At 50.4% G+C, this 19,558-nt stretch overlaps 1 long non-coding RNA gene across 2 annotated transcripts in view; it reads left to right on the top strand.

Annotated features, from left to right (window-relative positions):
* LOC140631005 (uncharacterized) overlaps positions 1-19,558 on the top strand; it is a 140,677-nt gene that overhangs the window by 17,097 nt on the left and 104,022 nt on the right. For both annotated transcript variants that reach the window (XR_012028658.1, XR_012028659.1), the window contains one exon: positions 160-386. This is a non-coding gene — a long non-coding RNA (uncharacterized lncRNA). The remainder of the gene's footprint in view (positions 1-159; positions 387-19,558) is intronic.

The following is a 19,558-nucleotide window of genomic DNA, read 5'->3' as shown; positions in this document are numbered from 1 at the left end:
TGGCAGTGGTCTCATCAGGCTGCATGTCATAGAATCGAGGATCTCTGTAGCCAAAAGGGGCCTCCCTGAGGTCACCCTGTCATCCTCCAGCATCCGGGCAAGACTGTTGCAACACAGTCTCGCTTTCCTGATGCCACCTTTCTTCCCGATTGTTTCCAGGGAAGGAATGAGTGTTCCCCAGATGAAGATGTAAAGGGCTTGCCCAGACCTGTGCTCAGAGGGACCTTGCTCCCACAGTGACCAGAGCACCTGGAAGGGCAGGTGACAGAGGGATCCCAGCAAAGCCCAGAGAGCACTGGCGAAAACAGCTGACGGCGCCCTGCCAGCCCTGCCTGCGCCCCGGATGCCAAATGCAGACGACAGCCTGAAAACAATTTGTCCGGCCTGTGAGTAATGTCTAGTAACTAAATGCTAATTAATTTGCTGTTGCATTTGAGTTAATTTATGGGGTGTTCTCTTCACCGAGTAAATTTTAATTAAGAAGAGTAAAACAAATGACAAAGTAATTTCCAAAAAATTAATTTTCAGTAAACACAAGCCATTGTTTTTCTTTGTATCTATAATAAAAGTTAAAGTGAAGCCTCCGTAAGCCCGCCGCCACCCCCTCGTCTCCCCCTTGCTTCTAAAGATGAAGTTTGAGCCTAAGCCAGGCGCTTGGAGGCGGGCAAATTAGCAGTCAGGCAGGGCCAAAAGGAACTGGGCAGAGAGCCTGAGAGAAATCAGGCAACAGGCCTCAAAGAAATGCAACAACCGCTACTTCTCTGGTGTCGGGGGGTGTATAATTTTCATCCAACTCTGCACCTTTTAGAACACAGGAGGGGGAAAGGTGCGCTGTGCTTGCTTCTCGTAGGAGCACTAATGAGGAAGCAAGAGGCAGAGGCGTTTTGTTATTATTTTTTAATTAGTCCACTTGCATAACCAAATAGGCAAGAGAGAAGAAAAGAAGGCAGGAGGATGTCCTTTGCACGACTCTCCCCGGGGAGAGTGGCATCTACTGCTCGGACGCAGCCCCTGTGCCCCACCGCTCCCCGAGGAAGGGAGCACCTGTCGGCTCCCGGGTTAGCGACCAAGAAACTGAGGCTCTACAGCGTTCCCAGAGCCCCACGACCGGGCCGTTGGATTTGGAAACGCTCCGTGGCCCCTGCGCTCTTCCGCATCATCATGCTGTCTGTCCAATTACGTGTGTGACAAAATGAGCTTTGGAATCAACGGGCATGGTTGTGCTAGGTCTGCGTGGGGGACTGGGGGCAGCGCCCTTCTGTGGCTGGCTTGACTGAGACTCCAGATTCGGGTGGGAGGGGGCCCGTGGGCAGGTGCAGCTGGAGGCATGGGGGGTGGGGACAGCCATCGAGGCCCAGAGGGAGGCCTCGGAGACCGGAGTGGCTCTGAGCAGGTGCAGGGCCCAGGTGGGGACAGGCTGAGCAGGAACTCAGAGGAGCGAGGTCCTCCCTTCTGTCCCTGTTGTTCCATCCTTCAAGCTGTCCCCCTCGGCGTTCCCTGTCCTGAGTCAGGGCTGCGGCCAGGTCTGTGAGGGTGGCTGAGCAGAGTGAGCGGTGCCCGGCTGGGCAGGACCCCTGCCGCTGTCACCCCCACTTGAGGGTATCCGTTTTCGAGCATCCTGCTGGTCCTGCTGCGGTCACTGGGGGCTCCTATGAAAGTATGGATTTGTCTGGGTTTCTCTGTTTAATCCCAAATCTGTCAGGCCTTGTTAAATTTGATGGGGCCTGAAAGGTCTGGTGTTAAGCAAATACTCGGTGACCAGAGTCTTTGACGAGAATCAAGCTGAAGCTTAATCCTGAGGTAATGGCTTTCCCCATAATCCCAGGAGGCCGGGGATAAGGAAGGGGGAGGAATCCAGGAGCCTCCAGAAGCAGGGCTCAGAGCCAGTGGGGAACCGAGGCGGGAGGGGGAGAGTTGGCTGCCCCCTACAGCCTAGCATCCCCGGATGACACATGCCACCCTCTGGGGGTGAAGGCCATCCAAAGGGCGAGTCACCTGGAGAGCACATTCTGCTAGAAGTGGGGTCGGGGAGGAGAGGTCGGAGGCCTGTGAAGAAGGAACTGAAGGGAGGCCAGGAAGGAGGATGAATGAGCCGGGAGGTCAGATTCTGCAGGCCGCAGCCTCGGGGGCACGGGGACCCCGATCACTACCAATTGGGGTGCATGGGTCACTGTGGCCGCACCCGACTCTGCTGCCAGCCGGGGAGCTGGATGCCCTGGGCTGGGTGTGGCCTGGGAGGGGCGTGCCCTGCAGGTGTGACAGACGGGGGACGTGAGGCAGAGGGCCCAGGGCGGTGGCCCCGCTCCGCCACCCTCCGTGAAAAACAGCACTGATCACGCCACCTCCGGGTGCTCTCTGGAGAGGGCTGCTGTGCGCCTCGTCAAGGCACCTGATTAAACATTCATGGGAAAAAAAAATAAATAAAATAAACATTTTGCAAAGAGATGCTTAAGCAATCAGGCGCTTCAGGGGGTGGGTTCCCGTGGCGCTGTAACCACCAGCCCCGGGGGTAATCGGCATTTATTGTCTCCAGCACCTCCCGGTTCCCCACCTGAGGGGCTGATGGGACTGCCTCCCTCCCCAGAGACCCCAGCACCCCAGGGAGGCTGGGATCTCCTAGCCCGATTCGCTCAGCTGTTTATTCTCTCTCATTCTCATCCTGGCTTTGCTTTATTGCACCAAATATAACCTGCGTGGGAGGGAAGGAGCCGCCGTCCCAGGAAGGGAGGCAGGGAGGGAGAGTCATGCTAAGGGACAGGTCATTCTGTCCTTCGGGGTGTGAGCTTCCAAAAGCCAGTCTGGAGTTCGGCGTGGAGGAAGCGCGTCGCCCCAGACCCTCCTTTGTCACCAAGTGTGTATGCAGCGACGACAGAGATGTGCACGGCTTCGGTGTTCTCTGAACTGGCACGTGCCCAAAGGAATATTGATAAAGAAGCAGGAAACAAGGGTGATGGTGATGACATGCACTTGCCCGTGCCAGTGCTGATTTTCATTTTCACAGCAACTATGTGAGGAGGCCGCTGTCAGCCCATTTTATAGATGAGAACGGGCAGGCACTGAGAGGTTATGCAACTTGCCCAAAGTTATACGGAACAGGGATCTGAATCCAGATATTTTGGCATGAGTCTCACCTCTGGCTGCCTCTGGGTACTTAATAAATTGGAAAAGTGCTTTGGGTGCCTTACCAAGGCTTTAGGCAGCTAAAGGGAAGCTTTCCAGAGGAGGTGGCTTCTTAGCTGAGCCTTCAGACACCCTGGACTGTCCAGCCAAGGGGGTATACTTTCAGCACAAGGCACAGAATTTAATCCCCAGGCATCTCCTGATCTCCAGGTGACATAGTCTTGGGGCTTACTTCCTCTCCTTAGGCTGCTGCCCACAGAAATAAATAGGTATTGATGGCAGCCAGGGGCCCCTCTTTCTACGATTGGTGCAGAGGCTGCTTGGGCAGCTGCCCTGTCGCTGCCACAGGTGTCACAGGAGGAGGGATGCTGACACCCAGGCCGCTGGACAGATGTTGAACTAATACGTCCATTAAAGCAGAGGATCGGACACTTGCATCCTGAGCTTCTCTCGCCCACTGAGCATCTTTGCCGTGTAGGGGCTCATCTTTTAGAGGGATCCGTTTCTCTGGTAGCAAAACAAGCTCTCCAGGCCAGGAGACTTTTCTTTGCAAATTAAAGTAATTCATTGTGCATCTGCAGTCAAATACACATCCGGACCCTCTTATTAATATGGGCTCTGTTTTAATTGGCTTTCTCCATAGCTAATTACCTGTCAGATAAAGGGTTACTCATTGCATGGAGGGCAGTTATCCATCAGGGCATGGACAAGGCGAGGGCCACAGCACTGTGGGCAAACGATCAACCGAGTGCAGGTCATAGGGCCAGGGGGGTCCTGAAGTGAACTCTGGGAGGTAGTCACCTTGGGGTAGACCAGAAGATAATGGAGGGTAGGGGGCAGAAAGCCAAAGATGCTTATTCATTTACTCATCCCTCTATTTAGCAACCCTTATCAGAACACCCTTTCTGAGCCAGACACTCTGCCAGGAGCAGGATTTATCATGAGTCAGGATGGCAGCTAGCTGACACCCTTACCTGAGCTGGGAGATAGGAGTTATGGGGTTCCTAAGACCTCAGATCTCCAGCTTCCAGGGAAGGGCTAGACTTTTCTAGTCATCACTGACTGCTCCGTCGCACTCCACTCAGGGCAGCGGGAAATGCACTGTTCTGGTGGAGACTGTGAGTACAGACTCGTATAGCCCAAGCCCGCTTATAGGCCAACCTCTTGATTTTGCAGAGAAGTGAAAAGAAGCTCAGAGAGGAGAGGTAAACTGCTCAAGGACACACAGCAAAGTCGAGACTTGAATCCAGCTCCCCAGATTCCAAATGCACAGCTCTTGTTTATGCTGCCGGCCAGTAATGGGGCTGGGTGCATCCCTGATGACAGGCGGAACAGGGCAGGGCAACTGCTGGCCTAGGAAGGGAGTGCTTTTTCTTCTGGGCAGTGCTTTCCATGGCCCTCTTTTTTGCATTACAAAAATGTTTTCTTTAGAAAGTAGGAATCCTGGTGCAGGACAGACCTTGCTCTGGACTTCACTTTCTGTATCTGTCCTGCAGAGTCCATTGAGAGAGACAGGCCCGTTGGAGGTGAGTGGAGAGTGTTGCCCTGCTGTCAGGGAGGATGAGGGCTGAGCCAGTGATCGATGCTTCTGGTGGCAACATCCCAGTGAGGGCGCTAGCAGGTCCTGGGCCCTTGGAGTCATGTGGGGTGTATGCTCTCTGTCTGGGCTGCGGGGAAGCAGGGGTGTGCACGTGTGTGTGCTGTATGTGCACATGTACACATACATTAGTGGAGGGGATGCTACCCTAGAGAGGGTGTCAATGATTTGTAGCTTCTCTGCTCTGAGTGATATTATATGTTCTGCTAAGGATTTCTGTGCCTCCCCTGGCATTTGGTACCAGCTCCCATCCTTGTGCTTTGTCCTGGGGCTATCACCCCTCCATCTACTGGGGTGAGTGTCCTAAGAGCTCTCAGAGGTGCTTTCCGTGGTGTGTCTCAGGCTTTAGTGGAATGTGCTCTTGTCTGATCAAATCTTAGCTTTTTGCCTCTTACTAGCCAGGTGACTTAGGGCCAGTTATTTAGTTAATCTCTCTGAACCCCAGATTTCTCATGAGTTCGATGGGGCTGTTGCAGGGGATCACATGACACAGAACACAAGATAATTCACTAAATGCCTCCCCCCTCCCCCGCCTCCATACCTAAGCTAATTCCATGTTAGCCTGTAGCTCTGTCACCCACAGGTCCACATCACCATTTGCAAATAAAACGAGGTAATGAAGAAGAAAGTTATTTTGTTAACTCAAAAAGATCACTCGCAAATCGGTGGTAGTGTTAGTAGTATGACCAAGAAGGATGATTTCCATGGATGATGGATGTTTGTTAAGCACATACCCTCATCTGTGCAGGGGAGAGGTAGGGCACAGCTTTAGTGTTAGATCCCAAGTAAGGAGCTGTTTCTCTTTTGGGGTGAAGGATCTGAGCAATCAGAATCCTTGGCTTCTGCTCCTCCCCAGCTAGGCTTTTTGCACATCAGGGATACCCATGATTCAAGGTTGCTGTAAAGAGTGTGGTGGTCTTACTAGCTGTGAAATCCTGAGAAAGTCACAGTTACCTGGCTCTCTGTGCCTGGATTTTCCCATCTGTGAAAAGGGGACAATAAGATACCTCCATCACAAGTGAGAAGGAAATGGGTGAATGCATGCAAAGCATTGGAGCACGCCTAGCACATGACAGGCACTCCAGGACTATTAGCAGCTGTTCTTATTATTTGGCTTTTGTAGCAGGTAGAACTGGGTTTAGAGTCCCAGCTCTGCCGCTAATTAGGTGCGGTATGTGAGCCTCAGTTTCTTATCTATGGGCTGGGAGCTCTGATAGTCCTGCCTCTTGTGGCAAATAGGGGACTTAAGTGAGATCAGATACGTGAAGCACGTGGTACCATGTCTGGAACGTGGCAACTGCTCTGCAAATTTTGATATAACATGTTATAACCACGGCCTGCTGGGACCCTCTCTGGGGCTCGCCTGTCCCCCGCCTCCCGGTACCCAATCCCAGAGTCCGTGGTACGTGCCCAAAGCACGGGGCTGGTGAAATCTCCAGAGCCTTGTGACTCTCCCATTCTCACTTGCAAGCCTGCTTTCAGGGACACCACCACCTCGCAGATATGGAGTTCTTTATGATTTTCAAAGTCACTTCATGTCTTTAATCTTTGTTGGTCCTGGCGATTCTGTAAGACAGGGTATAGATTATTAATCTTGTTCTGCAGATAAGGAAACAGAGACTCAAGAGAGGTTAAGTGATTTATCCGGAGTCATTCAACAAGTTCACTGCGTACTCAGCTCCAAAATCCATGGTTTCACAAGAATAATGCACACGGATTCATTGCTTTGTGGTGAAGAAAGACTTCCTCATACGTGGTCTTACTTGATTGTCGTAACTCTGTAGGGGTAGGTGCTATTGTCATCCCCATTCTGGAGACCCAGAGAAGGCTATAGGACGTGCTCATGATAACTCAGCAAATAAATGATGAAAGAGGGTGTTAAAGTCACGCTTCCTTGCTTCCTGTCTGTGTTCTTTTACTTGACGTTGGTTTTGGTCTTCCTTAAGAAGTCAGCTTCTCATAAAAACAAAAACAAAAAAACAAAACAAAAAACCGTGAAACCGAAGGCAAGAAGACAAATAATAAACCAGCCAAACAGGGGCAGCAGCTACCCCCAGACCAGGCAGGTTGCACCGTGCCTTTCCTGACAACAGCATGGAGCAAGATCCCCAGCAGAAAGCGGGGAACTCCCCCAGCCAGCTTTGCACGGAAGGGTGTAATTAGAGAGCTGACAGGTGTGCACGCGATGCTGCTAATGGGTCCACCTGCGAGAGGGACCTGGCGAGCACAGGTAATTTGGACAGAGTGGAGCACTCAAAGGAGATGCGTGCTTCCAGTGCCCAGCGCGGCCCCCCCAGCCCAGGGCCAGAAGCCTCCCCGTCAAACAGGAGGGAGGGCCTGGCCTGGCCCCTGCTGCCGACACAGAGCTATTTGCTGTGGTGCTCGCTGCACATTATGCTAAAAGTGTGACAGATTTTACAGGCAGGCTGGATGGGAACCATGGAAACAGGTTAGGGAAGAGGAGAAGCCAATTGCCGTCGTGGTGTGAGCGGGAGGAGGGTGGGCTCGAGGGACGTGCCCTCCCTCCTCTGCCATCCTCGGCCTGGCTCCTGGCCCTGACCCCCAGGCCACATGCAAGCACTGCCCCCCTCAGCACGCAGCCAGATCGGGGCAGAGACACCCTCGGCTGGTGTCCGGGCCTGCTCCTCTGGACTCGGTCCTGATAATCCAGTCCCATGTGCCGAATGCCTATCGTGTGCCAGGCGCAGTGTGGGGTGTTTCCCCTATGTTGTTTCTGACCCTCTCAACAGCTCTGTGAGATGCTATCATGACCCTCGTTATGTGCATGAGAAATCTGGGGGCGGAGAGCCTCAGGAACTTGCCCTCCATCAGATGGAGAATTTGATCTAGAATGGTCTCTGGCGTTTATGCTCTAATGCATTTCACGGCGCTCACCTCCAAGATAACAGCATCCCCTTATGAACATTTACAAGCCAAGTTTTCCAACAAATCATTGAGGAAAGAAAAAAATTGCTAAACCCTTCTATCGATTTGCATGAGGTCACCAGAATTTTCCATAGTGGTGGCTCTGCCTTCAGAAAAGCATCGGGCTGGGATTTGTCATACTTTCTGCTGGTGGGGCCGTTCTGCGGATCCAGGCAGAAGGGACGAGGCTCCGTGCTGTAAGATCTCTTTCTCTGTGGGTCCTCACCAGTTCCTCTCTTTTTCTGTGGCTCGGTTATGGCCAATCACCATGGTTCCCACACTCTCCAGCCGAGAATCCATTGTTTTCTTCCAGGCTGGAGGAGGGAAGAGGTGCTGGATGTGTGGTCTTGGCGAGCAGCCCTGGTCACGCAGGGGAGCGGCAGCCGGATGGAGGGGCTGACAGTTCAGCCTGTGTGGCAGAGCAGGCCGGGAGGAGCCAGGCTGCTGCTGCAGATCCAGCTCCTGGGGTTCACAGAGCAGTTTGTGATAGTGAAGGGGGAGGAGCCAGTGCCCCTCCTGGGGCTGGTTGGGGGAAGGGGTAACCCCTAGTTCTGAGATGTCCAAGCTTTCAGGGCGCAGAGCCTCTGGCCTCTTGAGAGCCTTCAGCTTTGTTCCTGGTGACTTAGATCAGAAACCCTCCCCTCCCCTCAAAGGAGATTTGAAGGACTGCGTGCCAGGGCTCCTGCTCAGAGGGGCAGCCGAACGTACCCCAGGGAAGAGGCTATGCAGCTGGGCTGACACCAGAGGGGCTTGGACTTGGGTGATTCTATGCAGGGAATGGGGTGAGGCAGGTCATGGGGAGGGTTCCCTAGGGTGGAGAGAGGAACAGAGATCTTGGAACAGGTGGTATTTGGAGGTCTGGGAGGATGTGCCCTGGGCCCCATGGGGAGTAGTCAAGGACCCTCTGCTCCTCACTTCCGGGAACACAGTTGGAGAAAATTTCCCTCCTAAGCCCTCTCTAAATCCTGCATCTCTCCTCCTCTCTGCACTCTCTTCCCTTTCACCATACATTTTGTTGAAAGAGTGATCAATGTCTGTTGTCCTGGTTCTTATTCCGTTTGCCCCCTGGTCTGTGAGGATGTGTTTCTGCTCCCACTGTGTATGCATGTTCCCGGTGGACGATACGGACTGAACCCCTGCTGGGCACCACACACACACTCCATGTGCTGGGCATACAGCCAAGCAGTTCCTGTCTTTAGGACCTTACTTAAGTCTAGCAGGGCAGGTGACAAAAATAAACGCGACATGACAGTGGTGATAAGTGTTAAGTAGGCATGAGATGTGGTGCGACGAGAGGAAAATGGCATGTAGATGGGATCTAGTTGTTGGGTTGCAATAGCCACGTCGTTGCCAGATCCGATAGACACTTTCCAGTTGTGGGATGACTATGAGATGCCCCTGAGAGAGACTCCGAGGAGTACTCTGAGGGGCAGGGGAAGAGCCAGAACAGAATAGTACCTCTGAAGCCAAAGGTTCAGAGTTCAGGGGGTGGGGGCATTTTGGGGCTCTCTCTGTCTAGAATACCTTCCTGTCCTCCTGTGATTGGCCACCACCCATTCTTTATTAAAGAGATTCAAATTGGACCTTTTTTTTTTTTTTTTTAGTTAAGTCCTCCCAAATTCCTCCACCCCCATCCCAGTGATCTGCTCTGTACGCTACGTTATGCTGTATAGCTCTGTGCACCTACTCTAACTCTCAGCATATTGGGCTGGGATGTATTCTTTATGTCTGCATACCTTCCTCTCTTGGGGATCAGGGGAGCAGGGACCTGGGCAGGATGTGGTATGATGCACATTCTTATGCTCCTGCCTCCCACTACCCTGTGCACACACCCAGCCTTGTATCACAGAAGGGAGGGAGGGATGGATGGATGGACTATGGACCAATGGATGCCTCTGAACTCATTTGCAGACACATCCTCATTCCACAGAGGCAGTGAGATACTGCTGAAGGATCAGTGCCGCGAGGACTTGGCCCCAGATTTGGGGCCTGGCTGAGTCCCTTAGAATTATGACATTGTTTGCCTTTCACATCTTTGTATCCACCTTTCCAGTGGGTGAAATGAGAAGATCTCATGATCTGGTGTCTAAGTCTCTTTTGTACTCGATATTTCTGTCTCTTCAAGGCAGCTAAGACCATCTCTAGGGTAGGAACCATGTTTTCTATCAGATCAACAAGTCTTTTTGGGCTGCCTGGCGTGAGGCCAGCAACTGTTTGGTGTGTACGGTTTCATAAAGATGAGAAGGATGTGCTCCTTGATGGAATGACTGGTTAGTTGGAGAGAAGTTTGGGTCCAGTTGAAGCCATCCAGGTCCAGAATGTCACATAGGAACTGCTCCCTTCCTCAGTCTCTCTTGCTCTGGGAAGCCAAGATAAATGCCACCCTGCCCCTACGCCCACACCTATTCCCTTTTCTTAGGAAAGGATTTGGCTTCTTTGAGCTCAGTACCTCTGTACAGAAGCTCCTGCTCTGCTTGGGAGATGCTTCCAGTCCCTAAGGACCTGCCCTGGTTGCTCAGACTATAATCTAAACTGACAACAGACTTTCTGGTTTTTCAAAAAAGTCCCATCGTTTTCATTCTCTTCATTCAGCCTCTTTCCTCATCACTCCCTCCCCCAGCTTCATCATCCCCCTTCCTAGGTTGATAGTGAGTCTTATTAAGTGGCGCTGTGTCATAAAGTGTTGAGTTGTGTCAGCTGGAAATGGAACATGATTAAGGATATAAAGGAGCCCCAGCCTCGCCTGCCACAACATTCTACAACAGAAGCCTTGGCAGTGTGCGAACATCTTTTCTTTCTCTCCTTCCTGGGGAGCAGTGAGACCCGCCTCTCACCATGTGGGTCTAGCGGCTGGTCCCAGGCTCAAGTTGGCTAAGGGTGGAGGAGCACATGGGTAGAGGAGGGAGTGTCATGGCGAGTGGCTGGCAGGGGGGGTGATGTTTTGAGGGGTTGGAATTAAATTGGGCACAGGCATGCCTGGTTAGCCCCACTGGCATAATAAGAACTTTCTTATAGGAGACATGTCTCTTGCAACTGACTAGAGTTCAGATGAACCCATGGATGTAGCATTTCTTTGTCCTTTTTCACTCTAAAATATTTCATCAAGCTAGAAGAGTAGAAGGAATTTGGAGAGTGTGCTCCTGAGAGAGCCTGGGGTCAGGTGCAGTTGCCAGAGGTGAGTGGGTGCCCTTGACAACTCGTTCTTCCGCTCACCTCCTAGGTGGACTCCACTGGAGCTTTCTGTGTTCTGTGTTCCTTCTGAAAACATGCCGACTCTGTGAAACTTTCGGGACTGATCATCTGAAGCCTACTTTGTCCCTACCAGCTGCCCCAGCTTGGTTGGAAGATGCTCAAGAGGCAGAGGAGAGAGACACCTGAGTCCTTCCTGGGGCCCAGGCAGGACACACGCTGCTAGAGAGTCTGAGCAGCTCCCTGTGTAAGGCAGGGCCCAGGAACTGGGACAGTTGTCCCCGAGCTGAAAGAATGTGGCAGAAATTGATGAGGAGTCAGGGCATGGTCCTGGTTAAGCCACTGAGGATGGTACCAGGTGGGTAGAACTTCTGGATAAACCTCCGGAGGGACATAGCAGAGCCTGCATATCTTCTTATGGCAGGGAGCTGAATCCCCATGACTCCTCTCCCTCCCGATGTCTGATTTGGTAACTTTTCTGTGGGGTTGACTTGGACTCATCTGGTAGCGTCCTGTGTCAATGTCATGGGGAATCTGGAGACCTGTGACCACGTGTCCCGATTTCTGGTGTGTTGGGCCCCAGACACCCTACTCTGCTTCTGGACTTTTTTTTTTTAAGACTTATTTATTTATTTATTTATTTATTTATTTATTTATTTATGGAGGAGAGAGAGAGAGAAGCATGAGTAGGAGGGAAGGGGCAGAGGCAGAGGGAGAAGCAGACTCCCCACTGAACAGGGAGCCCGATATGGGGCTTGATCCCAGCGCCCTGAGATCATGACTTGAGCCAAAGGCAGACACTCAACCGACTGAACCACCCAGGGTGGCCCTGCTCCTGGACCTTTAAAGGGCTTTACTTGTAAGTTCATTAACTTGAGGAGTTACTTGTAAGTTCATTAACTTGAGTTCATTACTTGTAAGTTCATTAACCCCTTGATTCAGTATACCTCCCCTGTGTCATACGACCTCCTCCCGCTACAGATGAACCCGAGGCCCGGAGAAAGTGGTTGACACAAAATCTGGGTGTTTTCCATCTTCTTTTCCTCTCATTTCGCAGAAATCTCTGCTTTGATTTGGAGTTAGGGACTTTTGATCCACAGCAAAGGGTCACACGTGCCTGTGAGTTTGGGACCCATCCATGACTGTCCTTCTCCGGGATGTAGGACATCTCCAGTCTCTCTGTGACCTAGAGGTTGCAGCACCTGTGAGATCCTGAATTCCCTCCTGAGCCCCATACCCTTATTTCCCAAATGCCTGCTGGATATATCTCTGCTGCAGATTAATTCTTGAATTCTCCTTTTTCTTTTATTGCTCACATTTAATCAACACTGAGTGCTGGAGAGTCTCCCGTCTAAATGCCTCTTAAATCAGTCACTGCCTGATTGTCTCTCCAGCCACAGACTTAGCTGAGACCCTGGTGGTTTCTCTCAGGATTGTTGCCTCCTCTCCTCCTACCTGTTCTCCCTGCCATGCTGCCACCCTCCCTCCCTCCACCGTATCACCTCCAGGGTTGTCTTTCTCAGACACACATCTGATCATGTCTCCGCCCCGCTGGAAACTTCCAGGGGCTCTCCATCATCTTTGGTGTGGTGTCCAGAGATTGTCACAGTTTGGCTTCGGTCTATCATTCTGGCTTCGTCCTCTGCCCTTGGCCCCTTCCTTTTTTTTTTTTTTTTTTTCAAGCAAAAACTTTTATTCAGAATAAGCATTAGCGAAATGAATGATCCCAGGACCCTGAGATCATGACTTGAGCCGAAGGCAGACACTCAACCGGGTAGGTGCCTCATAATGCAGGGCCACAGAGTACTCAGAAACAGATTAGAAAGTCATTACAAAAACTTTGCTACAGATTAAAATAAACTTGAAACCACAATCATGGGCTATAAAATGCCGCTGTATGGAGTCACTCTAAAAATAAAAGGTGAAAATCTTCAGACGATTTGGTCTCTTGCTTGCCCAGGTTGCAGGGAGTCAATAGCCCTCAGAATCTAGTGCAGCTGTGACACCCAAGGCCAGGGAGTGATCAGAGGACACCTCAGCCCCACCGCTGTGGCCCTGCCATTGAATCTGCATGAAGACCACCTGACCTCCGGGTTCAATTAAGTGCTTGTGATTCCCCCAATGAGGACTCCCAATGACGAAGGATGGGTACTTGCAGCCATGCTGAACTACTTACTGTCCCCCGACATGCTGTTTTTGTTCCTACTGTGGTGTCTTTTGTACACCCTCTGTCCTTGACCTGGAAGGGGCTGCTCTGCCTCCCTCTACCTTCTCTACCTAGTTAACATCACCCCATCCCTGAGACCAGGTCAAATGTTTCTCTTCTGCCTGAAGCCTCTTCCGACTGTCCCAACAAGTCCTTCTCTGTGCTCCTATAATCCACTGTTCACATCTCAGTCATTTATAATATTGATTTATAATTAATTACATATGTAATATAATTACCAATATAATTATAATTGGACATATGTTCTCCTTCATTCAACAAAGAGCTTCTTGAGTGCAAGAACTGAACCCCTAGCATGATGCTTAGTGCAGACTGTAGGTACTCAACAAACAGTATGAATAAGTGTTGAGAAGTTTGCGAGATGAGCATGGGGGGTGTGTATGGGGGTCCACGGGGAGCTGAGAGCACATACTGGGAGAGGACAGCTTTTGTGTCCCTGCAATGTCCCTGCAGGGGCCACTTGGCATTGATTTTCAGGGACTCCCATAAAGAAAAATATTTAGTCCTATTTTCTATTTATATAGGTACATGCATTCCCAGATCAGGTAAGATCCTTCCCCGGCCACATGTTTCTGTCTCTCCTTTAGAGAACTTCCTCACCGTAACTGGTAGCCGATGCAAATGTTCCTCCTCCCTAGAGCCTTCTCTCTCACAAACTTCCAGCACCCCTGTCCCCACTGACTTCATAGAGATCTACGCATGCCCACTGTGTTGCCATTTGGGGTAGGAGGGAGGCTTGAAAATATGGTTCGTGAGCACAGAACCTGTCTGGTTCCCAACCAGCCACCAGTTGTGGGAGGATGCTGTTTTTTGGTTGCTGGAACGGCCAAGAGAAAAATCCATGTGTGGTTTGTGAGAGCAGGAGCTCACCTCAGCTGCCCTTGGGAATATGGCATTTAGCTAGCTTTTATTTGGCCTGCAATGTTTTGTCCGATTCTAATACATGGCTTTATGTGTTTAGCTTGTGTACAAAGTTTACTCTCATAAATGGCTTATATTCTGTCTAGAGGGACTGTGAGTCCCAGACCAGAGTCTGTGAGCAGAGTGTAATATAATTCTTGTATTTTATTAACCATAATAACCAGAAGTCTCCAGCTACTAATATATCTGCATAGAGGTTTTTCTGAATTTCCAATTATTTTAACATTCAATATAAACTGGACAGAAAATTCATTTCAGTGCAGTTGAGCTTTTTATTCTTTTTAAGCCGAGAGTAAGTCATCTGCTGTGTGAACTATAAGTCCAGCGGCAGCAAGAGGCTGTCCTCCCGGACTTCTCCCTGCTACCGGGAATGGTCTCTGGAGCCATATGGATTGAATAGATTGGGAGGAATTTCTTTTCCATTTCCCCGCTGCCTTGGCTGTGAACAAACGCCCTCAGGACCCAACGTGGGCCCTGTGAAATCTGACAAAATATTGGAGAGATTTGCCCCCCCAGACCCCCGCCATCCCCAACTACGGACCTGTTAGGCCAAGTTGTTGCTGGTTCTTTAAGAATCTTTTTTTTTTAATATATATATTTTTGTGTCTATCCCTTTAATGGGTGATAAAATTGATTGAATCTCTGGCTGTAGATGACTTCAGAATATTAGTTGGCATGGTATTGATTTTTTTCTCTTTATAAAGCTTTTCTATAAAGTAAGCACCTGACGACTTTAAGTTACCAACTTTGAGTTAAATTATGAACCTTTTAGCTTTGCATTAGAAGTGGTATCTGGAACCTGATTTGCTAGATCAAACCACATTAGTTAGCTGTGTTATGTTATTTTCTAAAAACACATTTCAGAGAAATAACTCCAATCTGTGTTGCATTTTATAGAGCAAAATAATTGAATGGCGGCTGTTTGTAATTTTAGCAATCTCTTAACCTTAATCATATTTAATGGCTTTTCTCTTCAGGCTAACAGGAGAGGAAAAAAAGGTCCCAGCTCCGTTATATAACGGCGCTACAGTAATGCACCCCGGTCCTTGGCAGCACTGTAAATTCCTCCTCTCTGAATTGTTGGTTCGGGACAATCATTCAGCAGGGAATTACTTTCTCATCTATGAAATAAATGAGATGTTAAACTAGTTTTCTGCTTCCTGCGGTACAAATGTATCAGTGTGCAGTCCTGTGCGGCGGGAAAACAAATGCCCAGGGCCTCTGATGGTGGCGGCCAGGAGCTCGAGAGGGCTCAGGGCTTGGGATCCGTGAGCGAGCGAGAGTGTGGCCCCTGGGAGAGGAGACAGGGATGAAATGAGATGTGAAGGCAAAAGGGAGAGAGTGTCACCGAGGTGCTGCAGGTGCTGCCCCTGGATGCAACAGAGCTAGGAACGCAGCTTGGGAACGTAGAGCAAGGGAGGCCCCCGTCCCTGGGCGCCTCTGCGCTGCCGTCTGCTGTGCATGGAGAACAAGAAGAATTGATTGGTTGCAGGTGACACTCCTTGGGATTTCTTCTTTAGAGCTTAAAACACGTTTCCTCTCAGGATCTCACTGTCATGGACAAAATGCACAGGACTTTGGAAAAAAAAAAAAAAAAAGGAAAAGATTCTTCCCGTTTTAATATGGGGAAGTTGAGAGCTTGGGAAGGGAAGGTGATACACACTATTGAGTTAAGGGTACAGCCGAGGACACAGCCTGAGGATTCAAGATCCCTGGGTTACAGATGGGGGCACACTGCTGCTCCTGCAAAGACAGGGGTGCCAGCCTTCCAGCCCGGGTGCCAGAGAGATGCCATCTTCTCTCCTGGCACTGGGTGGTCCTTTTCACAAGGGCCACCTTCATGGCCTCAGTTCCAGGCTTGGGAGAGCTGATAGGATATGATTTACTTATGGAAGCCTTCTTAGAAGGTGGGCTTCAAAATGAGGTGCCCTCCCCTGGGCTCTGCAGTACCCTGTCAGGTACTGCAGATTCCTCTAGAAACAGAGCTCAATGTTCTTGGCTGTGATCCTATGAGCCTGCTTAGATAACTCATTAGTCCTCTTTCAGGGAGAGGGGAGTAGGAGATGGAGTCATGCTCTTTATGTGTTTCATCAGCCACAAGTTGGGAGGCCTTCATGAACTGAAGCAAGAGATGGTTTTTTGTTGTTGTTGTTGTTGTTTTATTGAGCACATATTAAGTGCCTTAGATTGTGCCAGGCACCATAAGTCCATTATCTTAACTGATCCTTACAGTAAACTCATGAAGTAGTTATCATGTGCCCATTTTATAGATGAGACTCAGAGACTGTGATGTGGGAATTCAAATCCACCGCATTATGCTTATGCATCATTTCCTGTGAGAAAACTGGCTCTGCCTTGCTGACTATCTAGGGCCCTGGCCATCACCCTTTGGCTACTCCTTAATTACTCAACAATTTCTGTATTTTCCAATAATCTATAAGCTCCAGGAGGGCGAGAATCATGTCTTTCTTGGTCCTACCCTTGGCAAGTCTTGGGTAAATGTTGAGTGAACAAATCTGCTCCTCTGTCTCCCAAGCCCACGTCACTCCCAGCTCAGCTTGTAAGAGAATGGGTCCAGTGGAGAGAAAGATCCACTGCTTTGTTTGCTCATCAGCATTCTGGTTCCTGACAGGCTGTATGCCTCCACTCAACTCCTAACCCAGATCCTAGGGTTTTCAGAAGCCTGTGTCTTAGACCAGGGATGCAGCTGGTGCCTCATTCCTGGGCTTACTTTAGCCTGAGACCCAGCTCTGCCGAGAGAACTGCTTTCAGATTGCCAAGGCTTTGTGTGTTGTTACTAATTAGGAAATTGCCTTTGGAATTGAAATATGTTTCACAGACGAATTTACTGAACTCCTCGCCGAGGTGCGATTCTCTCATGCTTGTTGTGAGACAATCCCACTCTGTGGCGGCATATGGAGATACCAGCGTCTCTGCAAATTACAAAATCATCAGCGCTCAAAAATACTCCCAGTGTCTTGGGTGCTTGCAAATAGTTGGGCTGACCACTGGGGAGGTCTCGGGTCTGGATCTGCCCACAGAGTGCCCTCTGCTATGGGTTCTCTGCTTCTGTCCCAGGGCTCAGAGAGAAGCCTCCTAGAAATAAATCTAGGAGCACGGTCTGCGGCTCAGTCATAAAGTGACAGCTGAGTTGAAAAATGCACATCTTCACTGATATTTATTTAAATAGTACCATTTTCCCCATTGAGACAATATTTTTGGCGTTGCCAGAGAATGAACCCTTAATGTGTCTAATGTACCTGACATTTTTGGGGCACCATTAAAAAAAAAAACTCCAGGAAATGGGAAAATGAAGGGCCAAGAGGTCTCCCTAAGTCATGGTCAGAGAGAATTTGCCAGCCATGGGCCCGTGACACAGACCCTAGGGAATGTGTGAGTTCAGAAGACCTTTGTGGGTGGTAGGTTCAGACCCGTGAAGACAGCACTGTACAAGAGAGACACATAATGTTATTACTGCTCATATGAATGTAATTACTGTGAGAATTGCTGCATATTCCATGTCATCTGAATCAATCTTCCCAACAGCCCCTACTCTACAGGAGTGAAAGTACCTCAGAGAGGTTAGGTAATCACCCAACGCTACCCAGCTGGTATGTGGTTGAAGCAGGTTTTCAACTTACATCAGACTGCCTCCAAAGCCTGAGTTCTCGCCGTGACATGATGGACTCAGGAAACAGCCTGGGTGAGAAGGCATGATGGGGAGGCCCAGGACGGGCTGGTGCATGGAAGTGGAGGCATTTCACAGCTTCTGAGTCTGTTGACCATGGTTCCTCGATCCTTTCTGGGCCTTTCCATCTACTCCTAGCATACTTCGTGGCCCACTCCCCTCAGTACATGTTGAGTGGATGAATACATATGGAAACAAAGTAGATGAACACAATCGCTGTCTTCGGAGGCTACCCATGGGCAGCTAAGAGTGAGCCTAGGTGTTGATGAGATACACAAAGCTCACTGCCCTCTGGAAACCTGGGAGCAGAAATTTAGCCAGGTTCAGAGGCATCTTGCCATGACCCTTGGAGGAATAGAGGAGCTCCTTACTAAGACTGGCAAGAGATCCTTCTCTCTCTTCCTCAACCCAACACTCCTTAGAAGGCCCTCGGGGCCTCCTACCTGCCTTAACGGAGGACACAAGGCAGGGAGGTGGAGCTAGTGTCATCTGGCTGTCCAAGAGCCAGCCCCCACCCCTAGGCATTTTCTTGGTTCCAGGGGTCACTCTCTGAAGGCAGATGCCATGCCCCTCTGTGTGGGCCTTGCTCCCCCACATGCCCAGAACCAGCTCTCATTGGGCCGGGCCACCCTTCCCTGGCCCTCAGCCTGCTGGGCATGACAGGGGGTGTCAGAGGCCTGCCGGGAGATAATCACCTTTCTGTGGACCTCCTCATTGCTAGCACCTTCCTAGAGCATTAAAAGTGCGTTTGTCTCGTTATCTGGGAATGTTGCTGGTGTGTGTGTGTGTGCACGCGCATGCCTGTGTATGCGCGTGTGTGGGGCCAGAGCTCCCATCTGACATCAAAAGGGAAATATTAAACAAACCAATCATTTCTCTCCCTCCCCATCAAAAGCACAAATAACTTAGTTATCTGGTGAGCAGACTGCCTGATTTCCCATCCCCCCCACCTAACGAGCTCTTCCTGAGTTGCCTCGGATCCTAATTGTTTTTAAATGTCTGTGCTAACCGCTTCATACGGAGAGCATCAATCTGCATGTGGGTAACTGAGAACCACACTGCTGCTTAGGATGAAACATTTTTGCAGTAATTAAAAACATGCTTAAGAAGACTCAACCCCTCTGTTTCTAAGATGAGGCTGGCAAGGGTTAGGGCCGGGCCGAGTTTCCAGTCTGTTCTGGCCCAGTGGGTTGGCAGCTGAGCCCAAGCCCTCTTCAGGGGCAAAAGGAGCCTGTCTGCCTGTTCGGTTGCTCAGGGGAGCCCTCCATAGGGTCCTGCTTCTGCAAGTGGCCTGTAAGCCCCTCCAGGGCAGCAGGAGTCTTCTGTCCACTTGCTCTCCCTATCCCCTTCCCTGATGCTTGGTGTGTGAGCTGTACAAGGTCAAGGGCAGCACTCGATCCGCAGGAACAGAGGAGCTCTGAACTGAGACTGGCAAGAGATCCAGGCCTGTCTGGCTGCCCTAAGTCAGGCTGCTTCTTCTTGGGCCATCAGTGGGCTAGCCTGACTGTGTAGACAGCAGGGCCTGTGCGTTTGACACCAGGCAGCAGGCAGAAGGAGACCCTGGGATGAGCCAATAATGATGTAGAGGCTCCTTTCCATTCGCTGAGTTCCTGGGACCTTGGGAGGGGGAAGCAGTGGCTGTCAGTGTGTTTTCTACGAACAGAGGTTTGTGTTGCCGCACTCCCCAGCAATCTGCAAGGACAGAAGCCTGGGAAAGTGTGGGGTGGAAGAGCAATGGGGCCAGGGCTCATGGCAACACTTGATGATACTTTCTGCGTCTGTGTGGGTTTTGATGACTGTTTGCCAGGTTGGCAGGGAGAGGAGTATAGGCTCTACTGGGATAGATAGGAGTGGGAGGGCAAAAGTATTATGATGTTCTCAAAGGTTGATT

Source organism: Canis lupus, chromosome 3 (assembly GCF_048164855.1).
Source record: "Canis lupus baileyi chromosome 3, mCanLup2.hap1, whole genome shotgun sequence".
NCBI lineage: Eukaryota > Metazoa > Chordata > Mammalia > Carnivora > Canidae > Canis > Canis lupus.
The sequence above is the reverse complement of the archived record's forward strand: the minus strand, read 5'-3'. Positions and strand labels throughout refer to the sequence as shown.